This window comes from Myotis yumanensis, unplaced genomic scaffold (genome assembly GCF_028538775.1).
Source record: "Myotis yumanensis isolate MYYU_CA2020_CCGP unplaced genomic scaffold, mMyoYum1.0.hap1 SCAF_2, whole genome shotgun sequence".
Classification (NCBI taxonomy): domain Eukaryota; kingdom Metazoa; phylum Chordata; class Mammalia; order Chiroptera; family Vespertilionidae; genus Myotis; species Myotis yumanensis.
Genome location: NW_027223753.1, coordinates 176,670,482 through 176,697,017, shown reverse-complemented (window position 1 = coordinate 176,697,017; position 26,536 = coordinate 176,670,482). Strand labels below are relative to the sequence as shown.

General features: G+C 41.3%; 1 pseudogene; it reads right to left on the bottom strand.

Annotated features, from left to right (window-relative positions):
* Positions 1–288: 288 nt before the first annotated feature.
* Positions 289–2,189, bottom strand: LOC139002243 (integrator complex subunit 9 pseudogene; annotated as a pseudogene).
* Positions 2,190–26,536: the final 24,347 nt, after the last annotated feature.

Genomic DNA, 26,536 nt, shown 5'->3' with positions numbered 1-26,536 from the left:
CTCACTGTCTTACCATCCTGGCTACCCCAGAGAGCCAGGCTTGGGAAGAAAATGAGTCTAAAGCTTAAATAAAGCAAAATCTCTTGCCTGAGACAGCGCTATAAGTCCAGACCAGCAGGTACGGCCCTCTCTCCTGACATGGCCCTCAGAGCCTTTTCCTTTAGGTCAGAGACCACGACAAAGGCCAGGCTGACCTTGTGTGCCCTTCCTCACTTGGCTTGTGCTGGGCAGGCAGAGTGGGAAGGGCGGTGGGATCTCAGGGAAGCAGCCATGGCTCACATGTTCCATTCAGAACTTCTGGAGGAATTTGAGGCCAGCCATACCCTGAGTATCTTGTCATTGTCACAAATGATGTCAATCCAGACGAGGGTCTCCTCTGCTTGGAGCAAGACGATGTGGCCCTGGGCTGTGGCTTCCACTTTGATGTCACTGAAGCCATGCTTCTCCAGGGTCTGCACAAACTGCTCCACTGGGATGGTGCAGCTCAGCAAGCGCTTCAGAACCTTGCAGTCTGGGATGTCATCGCTTACCAGCTTTCTCTTCCTACCACTCGCGGCCTGGGCCGGCCTGGGCAGGGGCTGAAGGACCTGCTTGTTATCTTTAGTGTGCAGCACGGCCGAAACGGTTGCCAAGGAAATGCCAGGCTTAATCTCCATGGGCACCAGTGAATCTGCTTGCTCCGGCATGATTTCGATCTTCTCCAAGCTACGCTTGACGGGCAGGGCGCCGGTAGGACGTGGGCGGAGGCTGGCAATTGATCATCAGGTCCATCCTGTGGGCCTGCGCGTGGGGCGGCTGCGTGTACTGCTCAGGGTAGACCACGTGCAGGGGCTGGACTTCTTTGAGTAGCTTTGACACTTGGATGAAATTCAGCCGGGTGTCAATGGGGCAGTACATGCATTTCATGGCCAAGGGCTGGTAGGGAGCCAGTGCCTCCAGGTACGAGAAGTCGGGTTCTATGAATATGACAGTGTTGAGACTAGACTTCCCCCAGAGCTCCATGAAATGGACCACGTCCCCAAACCAGAGGGAAGGGTGCCCTGTGAACACCCCGCACGGCTGTCTGAAATCGCTGAAGTCGCCGTGGATGCTGGGGTAGTGCTTCAGCTTGTTGGTCTCAGTGAGCTCTGCAAGAGGTAAAGGTGGTTCTGGGAGATACACCTTCATCTGCTTGTTGTGACAAAGCCACTCAGCAACGATCTGGGAAAACTGGAGGGAGCTGAAGTGGAAGGGGATGCTGGAGAGGCCAGCCGAGTCGATGTACTGGTAAATGCACTCCAGGAGGTGGTAGATCACCCCCAATGAGTAGCAAGGGACCAACATGTTTCCTCTGTTCTGGACGGTCAGCGCCAGGTTGCTGGAGAACTCTCCCACCATGCCCTCCAGGTCGGCGGTGGGAATCTAGGTGAGGCCTGTCAGGACGAGAACTTTGCTGTTTTTGAGAGATGCCTGATCCATGGGCTGTGGATGTGTGGTAAGCAAAGAGGATCCCAAGACGTAAGATACCTTCTCATAATGGGACTGAATAATCCAGTTGGAGCTTCCAAGGGCAGAGCCAGAGCTGAGTGGTGTCACCTGGACGCACCAAACAGCTCAATTTTCTGAGGATATTTCACCAGCTGGCTTTTACTCAGGGCAGAGCTCACCTCCTGCATCTTCTCAGGTTGGTACTTCCACTGCGTCCTTGAGAGGAGAGGGCAGCAGCCTCTTCCACAAGGAGGCAGATTGCGCCTTGGGCACTCTTTCAATGAAGTTCACCAACTCTTCCATGAGAAGTCTGCTGATCTGAATGGTGGGCTCTGTGGTGTACACCGTGCTGTGATCCCCGTGTGCTCAGTGATGTAGGGCAGCGCCATCATGCAGTGGTAGTTAGAGATGAAGGTTACGTCTACCTTAGACAGATCTATTAGCTCCATCTCAGGCACAGAATCCACAAATACGTGGCCTGAGCACTCCTTCAGCTCTTTGTCCAAGAAAACATTTCCATCCTTTGGGGACCAGCCGGGATGATTAGACAGCCTGGGACTTTGAACAAGTGGCAAAGGAAGAAAATTGAGGGTGGAAGTCATGTCCAGTCCACAGTCCAACATAATGGTGGTTGATTTGAATTTAAGCACATTGCATGGTAAGGTTGGGTGCCCGCACAGGCAATACAGTTTCATTTTGGACTTTTGGTTGTTCAACACCAGTCACTGGACTCCTCAAACCCCCAAATGTTTATTTTTTTAAATCAAAAGTCTGGTAGCCAATCTTAGGAGAAACTTTTTTATTTTAGAGGGATATTTATCTCAGAGAAGCAAATACTCAAGGTTATTACATTTGCCCCTAAATGTGATGTCTAGTGGGAGAGGGAATTATTTTATTCACCGTATTCCAAAGACTAGAACTGGATGGGAGTTAAAAGGGATGAAAATTATATAATTCAAGGAAGAAGTTTCAGAAAATAAGAACTATTCAATATGATCTGAGCTGCCTTGTGAAGTGTGAGCATCCCATCACTGGAGATGTCCAAGCAGAGACTGTGCTTTTATAGAGGAGATTCCTATCTCATGGAGGAGATTGGACAACAAGACACCTAAGGACCCTCTGAATCTTCAGCGACAGTGATTCATATTCCTACTACAAGTTTCTATAATTTTGATGCATTCCAAGAAGTTGGATCAACCTGAATTTTCCCAGCCAAAGATACTAAGGAGGTTCTGAAACAGTGATTTCATGTAAACTCCAAACTCATTCATGTACTTCTAGCTCTGCCCTATGAATTACATCTCCTTAAATAAATCTTTAAGACTGCATTCTCCTAGGACCTAACTTTTCTGAAATATTTTACTTTACTAAGGCACCATGAAACACAGGGTGTCAAAATCCAAACCTTCTTGGTATTTTCCTTAAGAAATCAGATGACAAAGTCAACAAGTTTTGCAAGTTGTTACTTGTCTCTGCAAGTTATTGCTTTCAAATAGGTGAAATCAATGGTGTGAGGCTTTATTAAAGCAGTTTTGTCCAAAGTTGTTACTATTGACCTGCAAATCTGGATTTTTTTTTTTTCTGCCTCCAAAACCTTGAAACATTCGTGGAGAGAAAAAAAAAAAAAATGACAGAGAAAATAATAGTGATAGTAGCCTTGCTTGCTATTATCTTCATTGGAAAGAAATGATATTGTTTGCAAAAGGTCTAAGGCTGTGGAGCGAAACCACAATTCTAGGGAGCTCAGCAAGGCTTACTAGGAGGCAGAGAGTGAGCGTCTTTGTTCCAGGGCTTCATGGAGAAGAGTCATTTCACAGCTGGGATGGATTCGGCAAAGGCCTCAAGCTAGGAACTGTAAGGTGGCCTGCGGGAAGTGTGCAGGGGTCACTCGAATTATATGAGATGTCTCTTCGGGCTGTATAGGATTACACTGAGAAGCTCTTAAAATGTGACTGCCACTCTGACCTTCTTGCCGTTCAAGTCCAGGTATCTTAGGAGATAAGAAAAAAATCCCCAAACCAACCCACACGAATATGGCATAATGTCACTCATTATGTCAATCTAAAATTCAAGCAGAAAAAAATCTATCCATTCTTAAAAAAGTTTTTAGGCGTTTGAGTGCATCAAAGCCATATTTTATTCAGCAGAATCTTCTCTTAGGAAGTACATTGTGTTTTTAGTCACTGTCCGTGACCTAGGAAATCCACCAAGCTGGCTGCATGGAATTTTGAGCTCATTCAGAGCTTTGGATGCCATTTCCTTATGCGTATACCACAGGCTGTAATTGTTAGTCACAGTCAGGATTATAAAAAATCCCCTTCAAAACCATGGATCATGACACCATGCAGGAGACACAAGCCATCTGAGACCCAAGGAGCTCGCCTTTACCATTTATTTGATGACTTTTCATTTCAGGAAAAGCAAGGCTAATGCAATGTTTCCTAATGCTCACATCTGTTCAAAAGGAAATCCCACTTGATGGCATTCTGCCTTCAACGCCAAGATCCCAAGGACCAAGTTTTACTGCCCAGCTTTCATTTCTTCACTTATAAAGTGAGGATAGCATTACCCTCCTCTGTACTTTATGAGGGTAATGGCAAAAGCTAATAAAATAATTTATGTGAAAATACCTTAAAGAATTTTAAAGCACCATTTAAATATGGAATATTATTACTTAAGACCTGGATTTAATTGAAGAAGGCTCTTTACTGTTGTTTTTGTTTGTTTGTTACTTGCTATCTCTGTAGATGACAAAAAGAGCAGGATATAAGAAATAAACGATTTATTACATTCTATACATCCTTAAAATATGACTTTTCTTTTCTTTTCTTGAACTGGTTTTTAGAGAGAGAGGAAAGGAGAGGGAGGGAGAGAAACATCGGTGTGAGAGTGAAAATTGAATCTGCTGCCTCCTGCATGCATCCTAGTAGGGATTGAGACTGCCACCCAGGCATGTGCCCTGAATGTGAATCAAACCAGCAACATTTCAGTGCATGGGACGATGTCCAACCAACTGAGTCACACTAGCCAGGGCAAAATATGACTTTTCTGTGGAGAGGAGGACATGATGTATGACACACTAAGAGACTTTTTTGGGTGTGGCTTTTAGAAACTAGTCTCACTACTTTTAGTCATAGCTAGATATAATGCATAGGTGCATAAAGCTAGTAACTATATTAGAATTTAATAAAAACGACTGTGAAATGCATAGGTTGCTTCAAAATTTCCCTGAGAGGCACTTCCAACTAAAAAAGGGCAGGCAAAATTATAAATTACCTTATGGAGGAAACCTCAATAGATTGTCATCAGATTAACTGACTAACTGATTTTAACCACCATTACTTGGTATTTAGATATGTTTTTTATCATGATTTTGAGTACAAATTATAATCACAAAATAAAAAAAAAAATAGCCCAGAGGAACTTCAGAAATAATCAAATATATTCTCTGGTTTTATAGAAGAAAATACCAAGCCTCAAAGACAGTAAGTGATTTGACTGAAGACACACAGCTAATACTTGTGGAAAAGAGATTAAGACCCACCTCTTCTGGCTTTCAGCCCATGGCTTATTCCACCCCATGCTACCTTAGCCAAGGGTAAGAAATATTTAATCAAGGGCTAATGATGAAAGACAATGAAGACATATTGTATTTCTTCTCTGGATTTCTTCACATATCAGTGCAGCACCTAGGAACTCAGATAATTATACTGTGAAGAGACAAATGACAGGAGAGCAAAACACCTCCTCTAATTCCTAGCCCTCCGTCAAATGCAGAGGATGTGGTAAATTGCTACCTGTGGGCTTCAAGAGAGGTGCATTACTTGTACAAAGAAGCAGTCTTGGCACCTCCCATTGTAAGATGTAAATCTAAGATTTGGGTAGATTTCAGGGTTTGGGAGGTTTAGAGAGAGAAAGCCCTTAGCCTCAAGTTGTAGACTCAAAATATTATTTCCCCAATTCCTATCAAATTAACTTGAGCCTCGAACAACTACCTCAGCTGGGGAGCAGAGCCGGATAGGGACCATGAGGTTGATCCTCTGTTACTTAAACTCTTCAGGACTTCTATTATCTGATTCAGCTTCTCTCTCCATAATGAAGATCAAATTATATCCAGGATTCTGGTTTGCTGAAAAGAGAGAGAGATCATAGGAACATATCATTTTACAGAGGACAATACCAGCAATTTCTGAATGAATCTGGCAGCTAAGCCCAGCAATTATTTGGACCAGCAATCACCGGCTCTTTGGGGATGGACTGCACAACCAGGCTTTAGCGAGAGCAAAGCTGTGGTGGAATTCAGTCACCAGGTAGCAGAGATCATTGGTTCTCACTGGTCATCCCATTAAGTCACAACATTTTCCTAAAATTTCAATATGCAATCATGAAAAGAAAAAAAACAACATCAAATCACTGTGTTCAGAAAAATATTGATTTTCTATTTAAAGCCCTTAGAAGGAAACCTGCCTCCCCAGAATAAGAAATCATTGGAGCATTTTCTACATGATGATCTTTGGAATTTTTTGTTTATAAGATGAAAATGTGAGGTGTTTTTTTAATTATAAAGAAATTTGGTGCCAGTTAGGAAAAAAAAAGATTTGCGAAGTAGCTAATTCAAACCAGATGCCTAGAGAAATTGAGTTCACTGTTCTTCCCTTGACAATATTTCAGTAGAGTGTCTGTGGTGCCCAATGCAGAGAAGTGCAGCCAGTGGATGGGAAATAAAGATGAATCCTGGTTCCATGTTAGGAAGGATTTCCAAGTGATCCCAGATGTCCAAAGATGGAATGGGCTGCCCTGGAAGGACCCTGTGGCTGGAGATGCTTACCAAGAGGAGGGAATGAAGCCGAGATGGAGCAATGCATTACATGACCTCTCAATGCCATTGTAGAATTTTCTAAACCCTTTCTTTGCTGCTAAAAAACACTTATTTCTCTATGTCTATAGCTTTTGTAATTTAAAAATTATGGATTTTTAGAAATGCATATTCAACATCTCTCTAGATACTATAATAGAAAAATGAGTTCCCAAACAATGGCTTTAGTGAGGGAGGTTTTCATAAAAAAAAAAAAAGTCTCATCCGCATATCTATTTTTCAAGGTAATTTTCTAAAATGGTTTAAAGTTTGAATGACTACTGAGCATTAGTCCCCTTGTCTTTGGGTGGTTCTGGCCTTGAGGTGAGGGTGCCCCCCCTCCCCTGAAAGCCAGCATAGTCACATTTTCCCGTAATGGAAATAGTTCATGTAGGCAACCCACCCTTTTGCCATGTTTCCACAAAGCAGTGTAAATGTTAGTAGGTCACGATGGGACAGACAAAGAGAATTTGACAACCAATCTGTTTATTCTTCAGATTATAAAACTGCTTTCAGGGCCACACTAAAGTGACATGGCCTTGGCCAAGAGAAAGAAGCCATAACTTGGTACAGACAGAATAGGAGCTTTCAGACAATTGGGAGAGCACTGGGGAGCTGTCCCCCTTCTAGGTGGTGACAGAAAGCTGAAGTTCTGTTTCAAAGGCTAGTACTTCAAATACGAGCACAAAATTGGTATAGGGATGGGTGGGAGGTATAAGCCAAAGGTGGGAAAAGCAGTCTTAAACATTTGAACTACTTTATGCATAAATGGGAGCAAAATCAAACAAAAGGGAAACTTTCTGAGTATTGCAGTACCATAGACCATTGTAAAGATGCCATCTACTAAATTTTACACACGCAAAGAAACTTTTGAAGTATGCAAGGTGTACCTTTGTCCTTGAATTTAGTATTGATTGGCACTTGGTTTAGGCTTTTGGGAAATATCACCAAGAACTGCCATTTCAGGTGCACTTTACATCTGTCTGTCTTTCTTTGTCTCTTTGCTCCTCTCTTTCTCAGACCTCTTCACACATGCTGTTTCCTCTGCCTGGAAAACTCATCCTCATCTGATTTACCTATCTGAACTCCATCTTATTCTTCACATCTCAGCTCAATTGTCATTTTCGCTTCAGAGAGGCCTTACTTGATGTCCCTTTTATTCTTTCCCTGTCTCTTTTCTTTATAGAACTTATCATATTTTGCAATGATATGTCCATGCATGTGTTTGTTTAGTGTCCAACTTCAATAAGCTCCTGGGACCAGGGACCTCATCCTTCACGCTTCCTAGTCAGTCTCCAGTGTCTTGCATGGTGGGGAAAGGAATTATTTTCAGTAAATAAACAAATGTCAGGATAAGATCAGAATGGTAGTAAGCAAGGAGGGGCTCAGAACCAGATGTAAACTCCATCCTTTCCTTTGGTGCCCCAGCAGGTGGGTGCTGTGGGGCATGATGCTCTAGATCAAGCTTGCAGGGTTAAGGTCACAGACTTTTCTAATTTCCAAGGATCGAAATACTCCAATGTTTTTCAATTCTCTGAGCACAGGTAGACTCCCATGACTCATCACTCTACCACAGCACACTCCCTGGGGAAACGGTAGTGATGAGAATGGCTGAAAGGAAAGAAGATTCTAAGTTCTTGATAGCTACCCGATGGAACTAGTTGTTTTGCTTTCAGAGAAATACTTTGTTTATGAAAGTATCACATAAATAGGCAAATCAATAAAAGTTTTTAAACAGAGTTGCATCTTGCCTTTTTCAAAGACGCAGCTTGATTGAGAGATTTCCTGACCAGTCAGAACCTGGCCTTAAGTACCTCTTCTTCCCAGTACTTATCACAATCTAAAGTTCACCTTTATTATTGTGATTAATTGCTTAATATCACTCTCCCCCAAAAGACTATAAGCTACCTGTGGGTAGGTGCACTTTCTGACCTCTCAATGCTGTTGTATGCTCAGCACCAAGCCCTGTAGCAATGCAATGAGTGAATGAATGAATGAGACATTTTCCCTATACCTGGCTTATCGCCAGCTTGCTGGATATTCTTGAATAAGTCACTTTATCTTGCTAGTGTTCATTCTCTTATTTGAAAAAAAATGGAGTTCATTCTAATCCCTTCTTAATATTTTCAAGAATCAAATGGCATAAAAATGGAATGAATGTTCCGAAAAGGATAAAATTGTATTAAAATGTTAACTACTGTGCAAGGAAGTCCTCTTACTCCTGGAGCTTAGATAATGGGCAATGGAGCAAAAGCAGATCTGACACCGAGTATGACCAAAAAGCACAAATGGAGCTAGGACAAGGCAGGCATTGAACCTAATTGCTAATTTCAAATTATCAGAGTCATTCAATAGAAGTTCTATTTGAAGAAGGACTCCTTCTTTCACCTAGGGGAGGAAGGGAAGGAAACACGGAAGTTTCGGGTAATCCCTAGGCTGATACTCCAGAACAACTGGGAAGAGAAAGTCTACCCAGGCCTTCATAGGGAGGATGTCAGGGAGACATGCTGAGTTGACAGCTCAGTCTTGGTCCTTTAGTTCAGGGTTGGCATGAGATTGTACTTGATGATGTCCTGAACACTATTCAGCTTGGGCATTAGAAAAACTAATTTATGTGACCTTAATCAAGTGAATGGTAAACTGAAAGAGCAAGGTTACATTTGCAGGGATAAGTGTCTTAAAGCTTAATTGTTCAATAATAATAATTTGAAATAGTATTATTTATTTCTATTATATATTAGAAGCCTTATACATGTTCATTTTTAATGTATACTTATTTTACAGATGGGGAAACCAAAACTTGATCACATAGCTAGGTGGCAGAGCTGAGAGTCAAACACGGGACTGGCCTGACTTCAGATATGCTCCTTTTACTCTGCTTTCCAAACAAGGCTGCACCTAGAGACCAAACCACAGGACCAGCTACATAATTTGCAGGGCCAAATGCAAAATGAAAATGTAAGGTTTCTTATTCAAAATTTATTAAGAATTTTAAGATAGCAAGAGCAGAGCAGTAAGCTAAGTATATGGACCTCCTGAGCGTGGAGTTCTGTGCCACATACATCATAGATCCATAAAGCTGGTCCTGCAAACCATAAAAAGGATCAAATAACCAAGAAACCCCCACCTCTGGTCAGTTCTGAGGACACCTCAGGACTCTCCATAGGTGAGCTTATCTAGAGAAATCATGGCAATGGTGGCGAGGCAGGGTAAAGGACATTGATATGGGTGAGGCAGGGGGAAGGGCCATAGAAGTGAAGCAAGTTTTCAGGATTCTCCCTTCCAGGGACCCAAGCCATTGGGGACTGACACCGAGGGGAGGGGCCTGGGAGCTCAACACTGCAGGAGCAGCCTCGGGGAGAGGCTGTAGTCAGGTACCATGACCATCACCATCCACACCCTGGATATCCCCAAGACAGGTCTCTGGGAAAATAAGATAAGCAACTATGGTACCAACATACAAATATTTAAACAGAATTAAGAGAAAAAAATCCCCATGATGAAGAAATAAGAAACATTCACTGGCAAAAACTCAAGTTATGTGGAGGCAGAACTGACCAAACGGCTTTTCCAGTCTGGTTTCAGATGCTGCCATAGCCAAGAGAGCAGGGCAGTCCAAAGGAAGATGTTGTCTCAAGAACAAATGAAATGAATCTAGTGGGAGGCTAGTATTGACTGACCAAAGTGTGTGGACTCTGAGAATGCAATTTTGGGGAGAGGATGGCTATAGTGAATTCTTATCAGAATGTATGTATATTTTAACACTAACACTAAAATCATACATACTAGTTCAAAAAACTTTGAAAACAGAAAATCACATGTGGTGAACAAAACTCACTCATAATTCTCTGACTCAGTGATAACCATAACTAATTTGACCTTTTCATATGTGTGCTTTCAAACTTCTATAATATATTAACACACACACACACACATAATTGTTTTCAAGCTTGAAATCCTTGTAATATATCATGATATTTCCCCTTGTTAAATATTAATCTATACAATTTTTTAATAACTGCATAATGGCCCATCAATAAATCCTCTGTGCTAAGTTCCTCATTTTTGGTACTTATAAAGAATGGTAATATAAACATCTTTTACACACACATACACTTTCACCAATACATGACTTATTCTTGGTGCTGCACAGAAAACATTTTCATCTGGCGTGACATTTTTCTGTTTCTACTCTTAGGAAAAGCCACAGAAAGGAAGTGCTGATGACAGTGCAACAGAACCTGGACTGATCACCTTCTCGGAGCCCCCGGCTCCCCTAGCACTTCACCTGCTCATCTGTTATGGCACTTAACACCCGCTGCCTTCTTGTTATTCATGCTGTAACTGGATACTCCTGGAGGGAAAGGGCACGCGAGACTCATCTCTGCATCCCCCAGGGCCTTGTCCGCATTAGGTACTCTGTAAATGTTTATGCAAGAGCTGAACATGTTTTCAAGTCCTCTAGCCCAGTCCTGATTCCAGTCCCCCTGCCAACTTGCCTCCATAATTGATGTGACATTTCCTTCTCCGCGGAGGGATTGAAGTTTGGGGATATGTCCTAAGGGGGCGTCAATTAGTTCCTTTGATGCATCAGCCACCAGATGACCAGAGGTTGATCTTTCGAGAAATGCAGCAGGAAAAGTGGTTTACGATTTCCTAGGCAGGTCTAGAAGAATTAAGAAGCCGAGATTTATACTCGAGATCTATGCACTCCAAAAATGACTTGGTGTTTTACACTAAAAATTATTATAGTTTTTATATTCAGAAAAGCACCGCTAAACTTATTTGTATCGACATTCAATATTGTATAAAGGGAAAAGACAACCTCAAGCACAAATAGCATGCTGCCTCCTCCGAAATGTGATGCACCTCCATTTGCTTGGCCTACTCCTCTCCTCTCAAAAAGCTTCCTTGTGCCTTTCCCTGTGTCAGCCTTGAAATAGTCTCTGTTACACTGATCTGTTAAAAGTGTTAAATCACTTTCTATCTCTTAGAAGTGATAATTTATTTCAATCGACTCTCATGATTATTCTGTACTGAGTAATTTTAATAAGATCTCATTCCCCTGGACTGGCTTCCTACTAGGTGTTACACCTTGTGCTTCCTACTATGTGCCAATTCTGTTAGGCTTGGAAGCGCAAACATGAATGAGGCTAGGTCCCTGCTTCTTATAAAGTGATGGGAGAGATAGGTTCAGAATAAAGGCCAGAGCCTTTGAGGGCATCCCAAGGAGTAGAAAGTGAGTCAAAACCACAATCCTGGGTTCCCCAGCCATGTCTCTGCTCTTATAACCCGGAACATCCCTTCTTCCCATACTTCCACACTGAAGAGGCATCATAGTGCAAATAAAAATTTGGGGGGGGGGGGGTGCGGGGATCTAGCTTTGAGTTTTGGCACAATTCCTTACTAGGCTTGGGTCTTGTGTAAGTGACTTCACCTCTATGAGCATCCACACACAGGGACGGAGCAGTACTAGTAATAGGATTGCAATAGTGATTACAGGTAGTCTGCAGCCAGACTACTTGGAGTCAAACATCTTTCAGCATCATAAGTTGTGTGACCTTGGGCAGGTCATTTCAGTTCTCTGAGTTTCAATTCCATCAGTTGTAAAATGGGAATAAAAACAGTACCTGCCTCCTAGGATTGTGAAGGTTAAATATATTAATCAATGTAAAGTGCTTTATAGTTATAGAAAAGAATATAACTTTTAGAATAATGTTAATTCACAACATGGATGGACCTTGAGAGTATTATGCTAAGGGAAATAAGTCAGGTAGAAAAAACTAAGAACCATATGATTTCACTCATATGTGAGATATAAAACTAAAACTCGTGAACACAAACAGCAGTGTAATGGTTGCTAGAGAGAAAGGGGTGGGAAGGTGAGGGCTGAAGGGGTTCTAATATATGGTGAAGGAAGATGATTTGACTTTGGGTAGTGAGCACATAGTGCAATATACAGATCTTGTAACATAGAAACCCACACCTGAAAACTATGTGATACTATTAACCAATGTCATCCCAATAAATTTAACAAAAATAAATAAGAATAATGTTAACTCTTACTACAGTGGTTTGATAATTGGTGGTAGAAGTCATAATAGTGGTAGTGGGTTGGTGTGATAGTTTTAAAAATCTATGCCCAATCACAGTCCTAGATTCTGTCTGGTTATATTTCATTTCTTCTGGTTAATTCTATTAGAATTTGAAGAGCCAAAATACTTGCATCTTTCCTAACTTCATAATGATATGAACATCTGTTGAGTATTTTTCATATGTCAGACAAATCCTAAGAGCATTGGAAGCACTGAGTTACTGAATTCTCACAATAATACCAAGTTCTGTTATGATCTCTATTTTACAGAGAAGGCAACTGAGTTACAAGCTTGTCCAAGAGTAAATAGCTAATAAGAGAGCTGGTTCCAGGCTCACAGACTAACTCTCCAGTGACTAGACAAATCCCACTACGCTCACTGCTAAATCCTGCTGGGGCTGGATGTCCTCCTGTGAATAGCCAATAGCTGTCCAATACTATTTGAGCTTCTGAGCATCAACTGTTCTGTTATATTTCAAGGTATTCCTCTAAAACGTACTCACAGAAATTGCCAGTTTTTGCCAGTGATGTTCACGGTATTTTGAGAATTTGGCTGAGCATTTCTCTCTGGCCCCTGTGTTGGGATAAGAGGGAGTGCTTCTGTTTGCATTAGCCAGAGAAGGATTGTGAACTATTATCTTACCTTGTTATCTGAGCTGCTGGTGCACAAGGAAGTTTCCTTTGCTAATGGTTGAACTGCTCTTCAGATAAAGGCCTCCCCTGGATCTCCACTGCACTAATTAATCAGCTGTTAAAACAGTAGTTGATAAAGACAGGCTTACTTAAAGTTCGAATTGCCTGCAATCAGAGATAACCAGCAAGTCCCTTTGGCAGTGAGATATGAAAACAGGGGAATGATCTCTTATCAAAGGGAACATGGCACTCAAATGAAAAATGAGGTTCAAAAATAGTTAAAGCAGTGTTCAAATTGGAAAAAAACACACATATAATTATTTCTTTGAATCTGTGTGGACAAAGTGAAAATGACACAAAATGCACACATACACACACACATAAATGCTAAAACAGGATCCACGTTAACGCTTCGGTATAAGTTGGGTGAGCAGAGCCACAGCAGGTCTCATGAGTGTGGTTACACAAGAGGGTGTACCATGTGGCCACCATTTCCCTTTGATGGTTTCTTATTTGCTAATATTGATCATTTAAGTAATTAAATCAGAAAGTTGATTTCCTCAGAAATCAAAGGGCATGATTTAAAAGAATATTTATTCATAGGGAAAGGGAAGGTAAGGGGAGAGAGAGTTACAACCACAGAGCTTTATTGTAAGCTTAGAGGTCTTCCTGTAGGATTCTTGTGATAAGTGTCAAAAGCCCTAGCTCCTCCCACAAACCCATGTTCTAGAACTACTTCCCATCTTGCCACGCTGGGCAGTGTGTGCATGGCTTGCCATGTCTGCATGCATTGGGTTACAACCTTTTCTTTTTCCCAAATAAATCCTTTTTGGTGATGAAAATTTTTTTTATTTTATTAAAGAAATCATCTGGAAAAAAGTGCATATGGTAGATGAACAGAAATAGACTTCCCTGAAAAAAAAAATGCGTATGTGAAATAGGGAAATAAAGCATGTAAACTGGAAATTTTGATCTTAAAAATACAACGGTATTTTGTAATAATTAAGAAATGTTTCTTTCTTTTTCTACAGAAATTAATATTTTATTTTATTGTTTAAAGTATTATAAATAGTAGTACATATGTCTCCTTTTTTCCCCATTGACCTTCCCCGGTTTCCCCTACTGCCCTCCCCCCCATACATGCCCTCACCTGCCCCCCCCCCCCCCCAGTGTCTTGCATCCATTGGTTATGCTTATATGCTTGCATACAAGTCCTTCCGTTGATCTCTTACCTCCCCTTCCAACCCTCCCCAGCCTTCCCGCTGTAGTTTGACAGTCTATTCCATGCTTTGCCTCTGTTTCTATTTTTGTTCATCATTTTATAATGTTATTTATATTCCACAAATGAGTGAGATCATGTGGTATTTTTTTTTTTCACTGACTGGCTTATTTCACTTAGCATAATGTTCTCCAGGTCCATCCATGCTGTTGCAAATGGTAAGAATTCCTTCTTTTTTACAGCAGCGTAGTATTCCATTGTGTAGATGTACCACAGTTTTCTAATCCACTCATCTGCTGATGGGCACTTAGGCTGTTTCCAAATCTTAGCTATGGTAAATTGTGCTGCTATGAATATAGGGGTGCATATGTCTTTTCTGATTGGTGTTTCTGATTTCTTGGACTTATATTCCTAGAAGTGGGATTACTGGGTTAAATGAGAGTTCCATTTTTAATTTTTTGAGGAAACGCCATACTGTTTTCCACAGTGGCTGCACCAGTCTGCATTCCAACCAGCAGTGCAAGAGGGTTCCTTTTTCTCCACATCCTCACCAGCACTTGTTTGTTGATTTGTTGATGATAGCCATTCTGACAGGTGTGAGATGGTACCTCATTGTTGTTTTGATTTGCATCTCTTGGATAATAGTGACTTTGAGCATGTTTTCATATGTCTCTTTGCTTTCTGAATGTCCTTTTTCGAAAAGTGTCTATTTAGGTCCTTTGCCCATTTTTTGATTGGATCGTTTATCTCCCTTTTGTTAAGTTGTATGAGTTCCCTGTAAATGTTGGAAATTAAACCGTTATGGTGATAACATTGGCAAATATGTTCTCCCATGCAATGGGTTTTCTTTTTTTTTTTTTTCGCTTAAAGTATTACAAAGGGTATTACATAAGTGTCCTTTTTTCCCCCCCGCCCTTGACAAACCCCTACCCTCCCTTACCCCCCAGTGTCTTATGCCCATTAGTTATGCTTATATGCATGCATACAAGTCCTTCGGTTGATCTCTTACTCCCCTCCCTCCTGCCCCCCAACTCTCTCTGGCCTTCCCACTGCAGTTTGACAATCAGTTTGAGGCAGCTCTGCCTCTGTATCTATTATTGTTCAAAAGTTTGTAATGGTCTTTATTATCCATGAATGAGTGAGATCATGTGGTATTTTTCCTTCATTGACTGGCTTGTTTCACTTAGCATAATGCTCTCCAGTTCCATCCATGATGTTGCAAATGGTAGGAGTTCCTTCTTTTTAACAGCAGCATAGTATTCCATCGTGTAGATGTACCACAGTTTTCTAATCCATTCATCTACTGATGGGCACTTAAGCTGTTTCCAGATCTTAGCTATGGTGAATTGTGCTGCTATGAACATCTGGGTGCATATATCCTTTCTGATTGGTGTTTCTGGTTTCTTGGGATATATTCCTAGAAGTGGGATCACAGGGTCAAATGGGAGTTCCATTTCCAATTTTTTGAGGAACCTCCATACTGCCTTCCATAGTGGCTGCACCAGTCTGCATTCCCACCAGCAGTGCACAAGTGTTCCTTTTTCTCCACATCCTCTCCAGCACTTGTCGTTTGTTGATTTGTTGATGATGGCCATTCTGACAGGTGTGAGATGGTACCTCATTGTTGTTTTGATTTGCATCTCTCAGATGATTAGTGACTTTGAGCATGTTTTCATATGTCTCTTGGCTTTCTGAATGTCCTCTTTTGAAAGGTGTCTATTTAGATCCTTTGCCCATTTTTTGATTGGATTGTTTATCTTCTTTTTGTTAAGTTGTATGAGTTCCCTATAAATTTTGGAGATTAAGCCCTTATCAGATATGACATTGGCAAATATGTTTTCCCACGAGGTGGGTTTTCTTGTTGTTTTGTTGATGGTTTCTTTTGCTGTGCAGAAGCTTTTTATTTTGATGTAGTCCCATTTGTTCAGTTTCTCTTTAGTTTCAACTGCCCTAGGAGCTGTATCAGTGAAGAAATTGCTTTGGCATATGTCTGAGATTTTGTTGCCTTTGTATTCTTCTAGAATTTTTATGGTTTCCTGTCGTACATTTAAGTCCTTTATCCATTTTGAGTTTATTCTTGTGTATGGTGTAAGTTGGTGCTCTAGTTTCATTTTCTTGCATATGTCTGTCCAATTTTCCCAACACCATTTATTGAAGAGACTATCTTGGCTCCATTGTATGTTCATGCCTCCTTTGTCAAAAATTAATTGAGCATATTGGTTCGGGCTAATTTCTGGACTCTCTATTCTATTCCACTGATCTATATGTCTGTTCTTGTGCCAGTACCAGGCAGTTTTGAGAACAGTGGCTTTGTAATACAGCTTGATATCTGGCATTGAGATCCCACCTACTTTGTTCTTTCTCAGGATCATTGCAGCTATTCGGGGTCTTTTTTTATTCCAGATGAATTTTTGGAGAGTTCGTTCTAGATCTTTGAAGAAGGCCATTGGTATTTTAATGGGAAGTGCGTTGAATGTATAGATTGCTTTGGGTAGTATGGACATTTTAATGATGTTGATTCTACCAATCCAAGAACATGGTATGTTCTTCCATCTGTTTATGTCTTCCTCTATCTCTTTTTTCAATGTCCTGTAGTTTTCTGAGTAGAGGTCTTTAACCTCTTTAGTTAAGTTTATTCCTAGGTATCTTAATTTTTTTGGTGCGATGGTAAATGGGATTGTTTTTCTGATCTCCCTTTCTGAAAGTTCACTATTGGTGTATAGAAATGCCTCAGATTTCTTGGGGTTAATTTTGTATCCTGCTACATTGCCAAATTCATGTATTAAGTCTAGTAGCTTTTTGATGGAGTCTCTAGGGTTTTGTATGTATAATATCATGTCATCTGCAAATAAGGACAGTTTTACTTCCTCTTTTCCAATTTGGATGCCTTTTATTTCTTCTTCTTGCCTAATTGCAATGGCTAATACTTCCAGTACTATGTTGAACAGGAGTGGTGAGAGTGGGCATCCCTGTCTTGTTCCTGTTCTTAGGGGAAATGGTGTTAGTTTTTGTCCATTGAGTATGATGTTGGCTGTGGGCCTGTCATATATGGCTTTTATTATGTTGAGGTATGATCCTTCTATTCCCACCTTTCTGAGAGTTTTTATCAAAAATGGGTGTTGGATTTTGTCGAATGCTTTTTCTGCATCAATTGATATGACCATGTGGTTTTTTTCTTTCAATTTGTTTATGTGATGTATCACATTTATTGATTTACGGATGTTGTACCATCCTTGCATCTCTGGGATAAATCCTACTTGGTCATGGTGTATGATCCTTCTGATGTACTGCTGGATCCGATTTGCTAAGATTTTGTTGAGGATTTTGGCATCTATGTTCATGAGGGATATTGGCCTGTAATTCTCTTTCATTGTGATGTCTTTACCTGGTTTTGGTATTAGGGTGATGCTGGCTTCATAGAATGAGCTTGGAAGTGTTCCTTCCTCTTGAATTTTTTGTAGTAGTCTGAGGAGGGTAGGTTTTAGTTCTTCCTTGAATGTTTGGTAGAACTCCCCTGTGAAGCCGTCTGGCCCTGGGCTTTTGTTTGCTGGAAGCTTTCTGATGACTGCTTCAATTTCTTCCATAGTTATTGGCCTATTGAGGTTTTTAGATTCTTCCTGATTGAGTTTTGGAATGTTGTATTTTTCTAGGAATTTGTCCATTTCCTCCAGGTTGTCTAGTTTATTGGAGTAGAGTTGCCCGTAGTATTGTTTAACAATCATTTGTATTTCTGTGGGGTCTGTTGTTATTTCGCCTCTATCATTTCTGATTTGGTTTATTTGGGACCTCTCTCTTTGCTTCTTGGTGAGCCTGGCTAGGGGTTTGTCAATCTTGTTTATCCTTTCAAAGAACCAGCTCTTGGTTTCATTGATTTTCTGTATTGTTTTTTTGGTCTCTATTTCATTGATTTCTGCTCTAATCTTTATTATCTCCTTCCTTCTGCTCACTCTGGGGTTTTCTTGTTGCTCTCTTTCTAATTCTTTGAGTTGTAGAGTTAGATGATTGACTACCATTTTTTCTTGTTTTTTGAGATAGGCCTGTAGAGCTATAAACTTTCCTCTCAGGACTGCTTTCATTGTGTCCCAGAGGTTTTGGATTGTTGTGTTTTCATTGTCATTAGTGTCCAGGATGTTTTTAATTTCTTCTTTGATGTCATCGGTAACCCAATCAATATTTAATAACATGCTATTCAGCTTCCAAGTGTTTGAGTATTTTGGGTTGTTTTTATTGTAGTTTATTTCTAACATTATGCCATCGTGGTCTGCGAAGAAGCTTTTTATGATTTCAATCTTCTTGAATTTGTGGAGACTTTGCTTGTGACCCAATATGTGGTCTATTTTTGAATATGTCCCATGAGCACCTGAGAGGAATGTATATTCCGCAGCTGTGGGGTGAAGTGTTCTGAAGATGTCAATTAAGTCCATCTGATCTAGTGAGTCATTTAGGATTGCTGTTTCTTTGCTGAGTTTTTGTCTAGCGGATTTATCCAGTGATGTCAGTGGTGTATTAAAGTCCCCTACTATGATTGTATTGTTGTCGATCTCTCCCCTGATATCTTCCAGAAGTTTTCTTATGTATGTGGGTGCTCCTGCATTGGGTGCATATATGTTTACCAGGGTTATATCTTCTTGTTGTATTGATCCCTTTAGTATTATGAAGTGGCCTTCCTTATCTCTGGTTATGGCCTTCACTTTGAGATGTATTTTGTCAGATATAAGTATTGCTACCCCAGCTTTCTTTTCCTTTCCATTTGCGTGAAAGATATTTTTCCATCCCTTCACTTTCAGTCTGTGTGAGTCCCTTCTAATGAGGTGGGTCTCTTGTAGACAGCAGATGTATGGGTCATGTTTTTTTATCCATTCAGCCACTCGATGTCTTTTGGTTGGAGCATTTAGTCCATTTACATTTAAAGTTATTATTGAAAGGTACTTGTTTGTAGCCATTTCTTTTTTTGTGTGTGTGTGTGGCTGTTTTCTTTCTGAGCTTGATATTTCTTCTTTTTACACCAGTCCCTTTAGCATTTCTTGCATGGCTGGCTTGGTGGTGATAAACTCCCTTAGCCCTTTTTTGTCTGTGAAGCTTCTTATTTCCCCTTCAATTTTGAATGATAGCCTTGCTGGATAGAGTATTCTTGGATTCAGTCCTTTGCTTTGCATCACTTTGTAGATTTCCGTCCATTCTTTTCTGGCCTGATGTGTTTCTGTTGAGAAATCATTTGATAATCTAATGGGAGATCCCTTGTATGTTACTTTCCGTCTCTCTCTTGCAGCCTGTAAGATTCTCTCTTTATCCTGAACATTTGCCATGGTAATTATGATGTGTCTTGGTGTGGGTCTTTTCGGGTTCACCTTGTTTGGGACTCTCTGGGCTTGTGTGACTTTTTTCTTCCCCACCTCAGGGAAGTTTTCTGATATTATTTCTTCGAATAGGTTTTCTAATCCATGTTCATCTTTCTGTTGTTCTGGCACCCCTATTATTCGTATGTTATTTCGTTTCATGTTGTCCCAAAGCTCCCTTAGGCTCTCCTCCTGTCTTTTAATTTTTTTCTCCATTTGCCGTACAGTTTGAGTGTGTTTTGCTTCCTTGTCTTCTAATTCACTAATTCGGTCCTCCGCTTCTCCCAGTCTACTGTTGATACTTTCAATGGAGTTTTTTATTGAAGCTATGTCACTCTTCATTTCTTCTTGGGACTTACTTAAGTTGTTGATTTTTTCATCTGTTTCTTCTAGCTTCTTGCATAAGTAGTTGAGTTTTTCATCTGTTTCTTCTTGCTTCTTGAACATCTGGTGCATGTACTCTAGGAACCTTATTCTGAATTCTTTTTCCGTCATGTTGCATATCTCTGTCTCACTTAGCTGCTTTTCTGGCGAGTCCTCCTTTTCTTTCCTTTGGGGGTTTCTTTGCCTACCCATGTTTGATCTCGCTGACATATGTAGATGTTGAGATGTTCAGTGGCTGCTCCCTGGGTGGCAGGGGCTCCTTGGGTTGTGGTTGCTGCTCAGACGGTTGCGGTAGCAGCTGCTTTCCAGTTGGCAGCAGCTCCTCTGGTGGGTGTTGTTCACAGCTGTGTTGGCTCTTCTGGCTGGTGGGGGGAGGCTTCACGTACAGCTGCTGTTCCACAGACAGAGGGTGTGGTGATCAGGAGGCTGTGGTGATCAGGAGGCTGCGGTGATCAGGGGGCTGCTGTTGCTTGGATCTGCTGCGATGATTTAAAGGCACAAAATACAACAGAGCAAGGCACAACGTACCAGGCACTGAACACAAGTATATTCACAATATTAATAACCCCAAATAAAGGTGACCACCCGAATTAAGAGAATTAGGGGATAAGGGAGAAAGAAGAGAAGAAGATAAAAGAGAGAACAGAAAAGAAAAATAAGAAAAAAACAAACAAAAAAGGAGTGCAAAAATAGAATTGGGAAAAAAGAGGGGGGAAAAAAAGAGAGCGAAAAAAGAGAATGAAGTAGAAGCGGGGAAGAGACTATTGGTATGAGGAGCAAACTCCAATAGAACTGCCACTAATCTCAACAAATTCCAGCAACAGATCCCTGGAGATGAATGCAAACTACAAACCACCAATAATATCCAGAGGGGTAAGGGAAAACAGAAGCACAAAAATAACCGGGGTGGGGTGGGGGAGGGAAGGGAAAAACCAGCAGAAAAAAAAAAAAAAAAGAAAAAGAAAAAGAAAAACAACCTCACAACCAGTCCTAAAAAAGAAGAAAAAACACAAAACAAAACAAACAAACAAATAAAAAAAAAAAAAAAAAAAAAGCCCAATATATTCAACAATCAAGAAAACAATAGAAAGATAAGAGAGAAAAAAATGTTTGGAAAGTGAAGAAGGATAAAGAATAGGTGTATAAGGATTTAGAGCAGTAGATTGGAAATAGGATATATAAGTAGGGTGGAATTAGACAGGGGGTAAAAAGAGGGAATTGGGAAAGTCTGGAGCAGGAATAGGGTAAGAGAAACAGGACACCAAAAGGGGAAAAGTAAGGAAGAGGGTTTTAGCAAAGAGGTGAAATTGAGATAGGGAAAATTAATGCTAAAGGAACGATGAAAATAGAATGGAGAACACTAATCCCAAAAGAAAATAAAGAGAAAATAAAATGGCACTTTAAAAAATGGTAAAATGGTAGCAGTAATAATACTGGTTAAAAATAAAAATGTGGTAATTGAAAGGGTAAAATCAGGTGATGGAAAAAGAAGAAAAAGAGAAAAAAAAATTGGTTTCTTAGTAAAAATGTGAAAAAATTAAAAAGAAAAAGAAAAAGAAAAAGAAAAAATTTGCAGTAGTGATGGTCTTTCGGTTCTTCTACTCTTCAGCCTGGTTCGCCTTAGTCCTGCCAGGTATTTAGGAGAGTGTTGAATTTGCCTGCATTACACTGTTCCTCCGTGTTGTAAATCACAGTCCTGATTTTAAAGCAGGCCGTATTTGTGATCCAGTCTGCCTTAATTTGTATTCCCCTAAGAGTCAGTTTGTGGCTCAGCCTCTGGGTGGCAGTGTTTTTGGGTTGGCCTCTGAGGCTATACAGCTTCTCTATCCTTTTTTAATCCTTACCCTGCTCTGTGTTGTTGGTGGGACTGAAAATCCCTCTATAGGCCAGACCCTGGTAACTCCCAGGGACTAATCAGCTTGTTTTAATCCTTTATCTCATACAGGGTGGAATCTGGGTGTGGCTGTGCTCCTTGCCTGGGGGGCTGGGGGGAGGAATTCCACCCTCTGGAGGAATGGCTGCCCCAGTCCTGGGCCCAGGGGGGTCTCAGCACTCAATTCGCTGCCACCTCCTCCGGCTCCCCCTCTTTCCTCAGCCTCTCCCCAGATTCCCCTCGTCTGCACCTTCACCCTCTCTTCAGCACAGGTGAGTGTCTGTATCCGAACTGTCCTATGAGCAGGGTTCAGTGAAAACAAAGAAACAGACAAATGCCGGCCGGCCACGGAAACGCTCCTCTCTTACCGGTCTGGGAAACGCTCCTCTCTTACCAGCACTGCATGGTCTGGGAAACGCTCCTCTCTTATGGGCACTGCATGGTCTGATCAGTTCCTCAGGATGCCCCCTTTAGTCTCAGTTCTCCGCAATCACAAAATCCAAATCTCAAATCTCCTGGCGCCAGCAAACCCGCGGAACTCCTTACCCCGGTCAGGGTCTGTGTCTGTCCCAAGAGACGCGGCTGTCTGCCATGCGGTCTCCCTCCGGCCCTCTGGGCTCAGGTCTGGCAAACTTTCCTGCCCAGATCCCTGGTTTTTAACCTTTCCAGGGGAGGTCTGCCCTTCCCGGCTGCAAACCGTCTCACCAGCTGAGTAAATTTGCCAATTCGGGGTGGGTGTTATTAGTTTCAGCTGCTTACTCTGTTTGCTCCGGGACAAGACCTGGGACGCGTCTGCCTATATCGCCGCCATCTTGCTTCTCCCGTTTTCTTGTTGTTTTGTTGATGGCTTCTTTTGCTGTGCAGAAGCTTTTTATTTTGATATAGTCCCATTTGTTTATTTTCTCCTTAGTTTCCATTGTCCTAGGAGCTGTATTGGTAAAGATATTGCTATGACAAATGTCTGCTATTTTGGTGCCTATGGCTACTTCTAAGATTTTTATGATTTCCCATCTTATGTTTAAGTTTTGAGTTTGTTTTTGTGTATGATGTAAGTTGGTGGTCTAGTTTCATTTTTTTGCATGTATCTGTCTAATTTTCCCAAGACCAGTTATTGAAGAGACTGTCTTGACTCCATTGTATGCTCTTGCCTCCTTTGTCAAATATTAATTGAGCATAATGGCTTGTGTCGATTTCTGGGTAAGAAATGTTTCAACAGAACTTCCCTTCCCCTACTTATATATTTACATAGTGCTGGCACAAAGGGAATTAGATATCATTGAATTTCCATGTCAGTAACCCTATTTTGCATGCTTGACATTGCCTTCTGCTTTCTGGATTCTTTTTTTCCCATCCACTTGATATGTATGTAATATCATCATCACAGTACCCAAGTGCTTTGTATAATAGGAAAGAAATCGGTCATTTTTCTTATTGTCTTAGACTGTGACAGTTCAGAAAATGGCACATGTGGACAGCAAATGAGGTTGGTATGTGGCCAGTGGTGAGCCGGGGTCAAGATCAGAGCACCCTCCATGCCCTGTGCAGCCGTGGGCAGTACATTCCACAGGCTCTCTATGACTCATGCTCCTTGCGTATGAAATGTTGATAATAATAACCTAGCCACTGTCACCACAAACTTCTGGCTGTGGTTCAGATGTGGTTCACCTGATCTAAAAAGCCACAGGGACTCAGAGAAACTCGTGTAAGAGTTCAAAGAACCATTATTATTCTGCAGAATGATTCCTTTGTAACCTAAGAAGGAACCAGTTATGGCAAGAAACAAACAAGAAAGGATATAAATATCCCTTAACTAGTTAGCAAGATAAAAAAAAAATAGGTGCTCAAAATTATTTCTCCAAGATTGACAATAGAGAACCTGTAAGGTACAGTTAATATTCCTAGAAACAGTTAAAAAACAAACTATGAGCACTTCTATATGCTAGATATTGTACTGTCAGTTTACACACAGTGTCTCCTCTAGTCTTCACAAACCCAATGAGGGAGATATTATCATCCCTGTTCTATAGATGAGGAAATGAGGCAAAGAGATTGGGTAACTTGTCCAAAGTCACAGAGCTAGTAAGTTGTGGAATCTGGATCTAAACCCAGGTGGGCTGGCTCTGGAACCTGAGCTTTCCAAATACTACACTGAGGTGCAGAGATCAAATAAAATACAGTGATTTTTCCTAAGATTCCATGACCTGTAAGTGGCAAGCCTAGAAGCCAAAAGTAGGTCTTCCTCAAGCCGAGCCCTCAGGTCACCAGCATTCGTGCCTCAATATCCACTCCCCCGGTTGGCTTGGGCTTTTCCTCCCACCCTCAGTGGATAGGTGAGGTGAGACTGACAGGACCCTCACACCCTCCTCATCTTCCACTCAGGGTGGGTCAAAGCAGAGCCTCTGAGACATGTGACAAGGTAACTCCAGATGATGAAGAGAAAGAAGGAAAAGGTGTAAGGAGACAGGAGCAGCTCCAGGCCAAGAAACTAGGAACAAGGTCTCAGTTCTGTCAAAAGCCTCCATCATGTCCACTTTCTCCTTCTCACTCCTTTCTAGCCAGTGGACTGCCAGCACCGAGGGACATGCCTACAGGTAGCAGGTGTTTAATAAGTGTTAGTTGCCCTTCCTCCCTGCCTCCTGTGGGCACAAGGACTGAATATTCACAGGTTTTTCATATGACCACTGGTAGTGGTGGACGGTCACACTCTGCCAAGTTAAATAATACGCCCCCTCCTTTTTCTTCCTGCCACACACCTGTTCAAATGGATAATCCCCACCAAGGAGTGCCCATCTCTTCCCAGCCTATTTTAAATTCTCACATTTACAAATAGAAAATCCACCCAAATGCCATGCTCCATTTTGGTGTGTGGTGTTGCATGCTAGAATTCAAGAAATGCCATCAACCCTCTCAAAACTGCTTTGAGCAATTGCTGCGAGCAATTCAATGTCTGCCCTGCACTACTCACGTGTTCTCAGGGACTCAAACTCAAATGCTTTCTTCTTAAATTCAAAGTGCAAATTCCACCCATTTACTAATTAAATACCAAAGCCACCTGCCCTTATACAACTACAGAGACACAAGTCATACTTGCCTGGATTAGTTTCTGGGCCCAGATCTCTTAGAAGGATTTTCTTTGCATTATTTGCTACATTTTTGTTCCCAGCGCTCAACAACGGGCGATGAGTGAAGCCAGATCTTCACATGATGCCTTGAATTTGGCTGATGTCTCCTTGTTCCCAAGCACCTGCCTAAACAAAAGGCATGAGCTTCCCTGGCCTTCCATACTATTCAAGGCGGTGTGTTTTTCTAATTGGTTTGGGGCTGGGTGCATGTGCGCCTGTGTATCTGCACATGTTCAACACAATATTTGCTTGATTCCTTTTTTTTCACCTTCCATCTAAATTCTTAACTCAGAATGAAAAGAACCACAGTGCATATTTTGTGTCAGGGTAGAGAGGAAAGAGGACTTAGAAAAGTCCTATTAAAAACAAAAGCCTTTTGTTATGAAGCTGTCTTAAAATTAGTGCAGTGACTTCAGAGGATGAGATAAGGAAAGGAAAGGTAAGATGGGGTGAGATAAGATAAGAGTAGGTGGCAACATCAGTAAGTAATGCAGGCTTAAGGGTATAAAAGGTGAACACACTAAAAATGTTTGAACCTGAAGAGAAACTGTACATTTAACCCAGGCTCTAAACAAGCTCAGTGTTGTTCTAATCTAAGTTATAGAAATTCAATAACTGACTTTATAATCTCCAGATAGACTTGTTCTTCAGAATGCTGCTTGAGGAAGCATGGATTTGGAATCACTATTCTTGCAGACCCTGTTAAAATAGGATTGCTCCTACTGTAGGAAGTGCACCAATCCCACTTTGAGGTGGTACATTAATTCTGCCAAATGCTGTGTCCTCATAATAAATGCCTTCTCATAGTTGGGTTTAAAAGGTCAGTAGCATGTTGGAAAAGTTAAATTAGACCTTGTTAGTGTTTTCTTCTTCCTTTCCTAGCGAAAGAGTATAAGTGATAGGATAAAATGTCTTTCTGAAGCATATTGATATAATCACTTCTATTTTATTTATTACAATGCTCATCTTAGACACAGTAGCTTGGAACTGGGTTATCTAGTCTAACACCTCATTTTATAGGTAAGGACACTGAGATCCAATGAAAGGCATGGCTTCCCAACATCTATATGATGCAATTAGAACTGGCACCCAGCTCTCAGGCTTGCAAAGATCCCTTGCCTACTGTGTCTGGATTATTATCCTTAATGTTGAGTTTTGTCTTTTGAACATATTATATTCCAAAGTGCTGCCCAGAAAACTTGGGAAGCAGTTTTTTCTAATCTATAATAATAAAAGCATAATATGCTAATTAGACCAGACCACCTTCCGGACGAAGCCAGGGCTGCGAGGGAAACCCGGGTCCTGTGTGCCTGCCAGTGTCCGGAGGGAAGCCCAGGTCCTGGGTGTTGGAGGAAGCCTGGGTCCTGGGTGCCAGAAGCAAGCTGGTGCTGGAAGCCGGGGGAAGGAAGGCCTACTCTTGCATGAATTTCGCGCATCAGGCATCTAGTCTACATATATAAAAGCCTAAGCGACCGTTACAACCAAATGACTGGAATGACCAGTCAACCAGTCGCTATGATGCACACTGACCACCAGGGGGCAGATGCTCAATA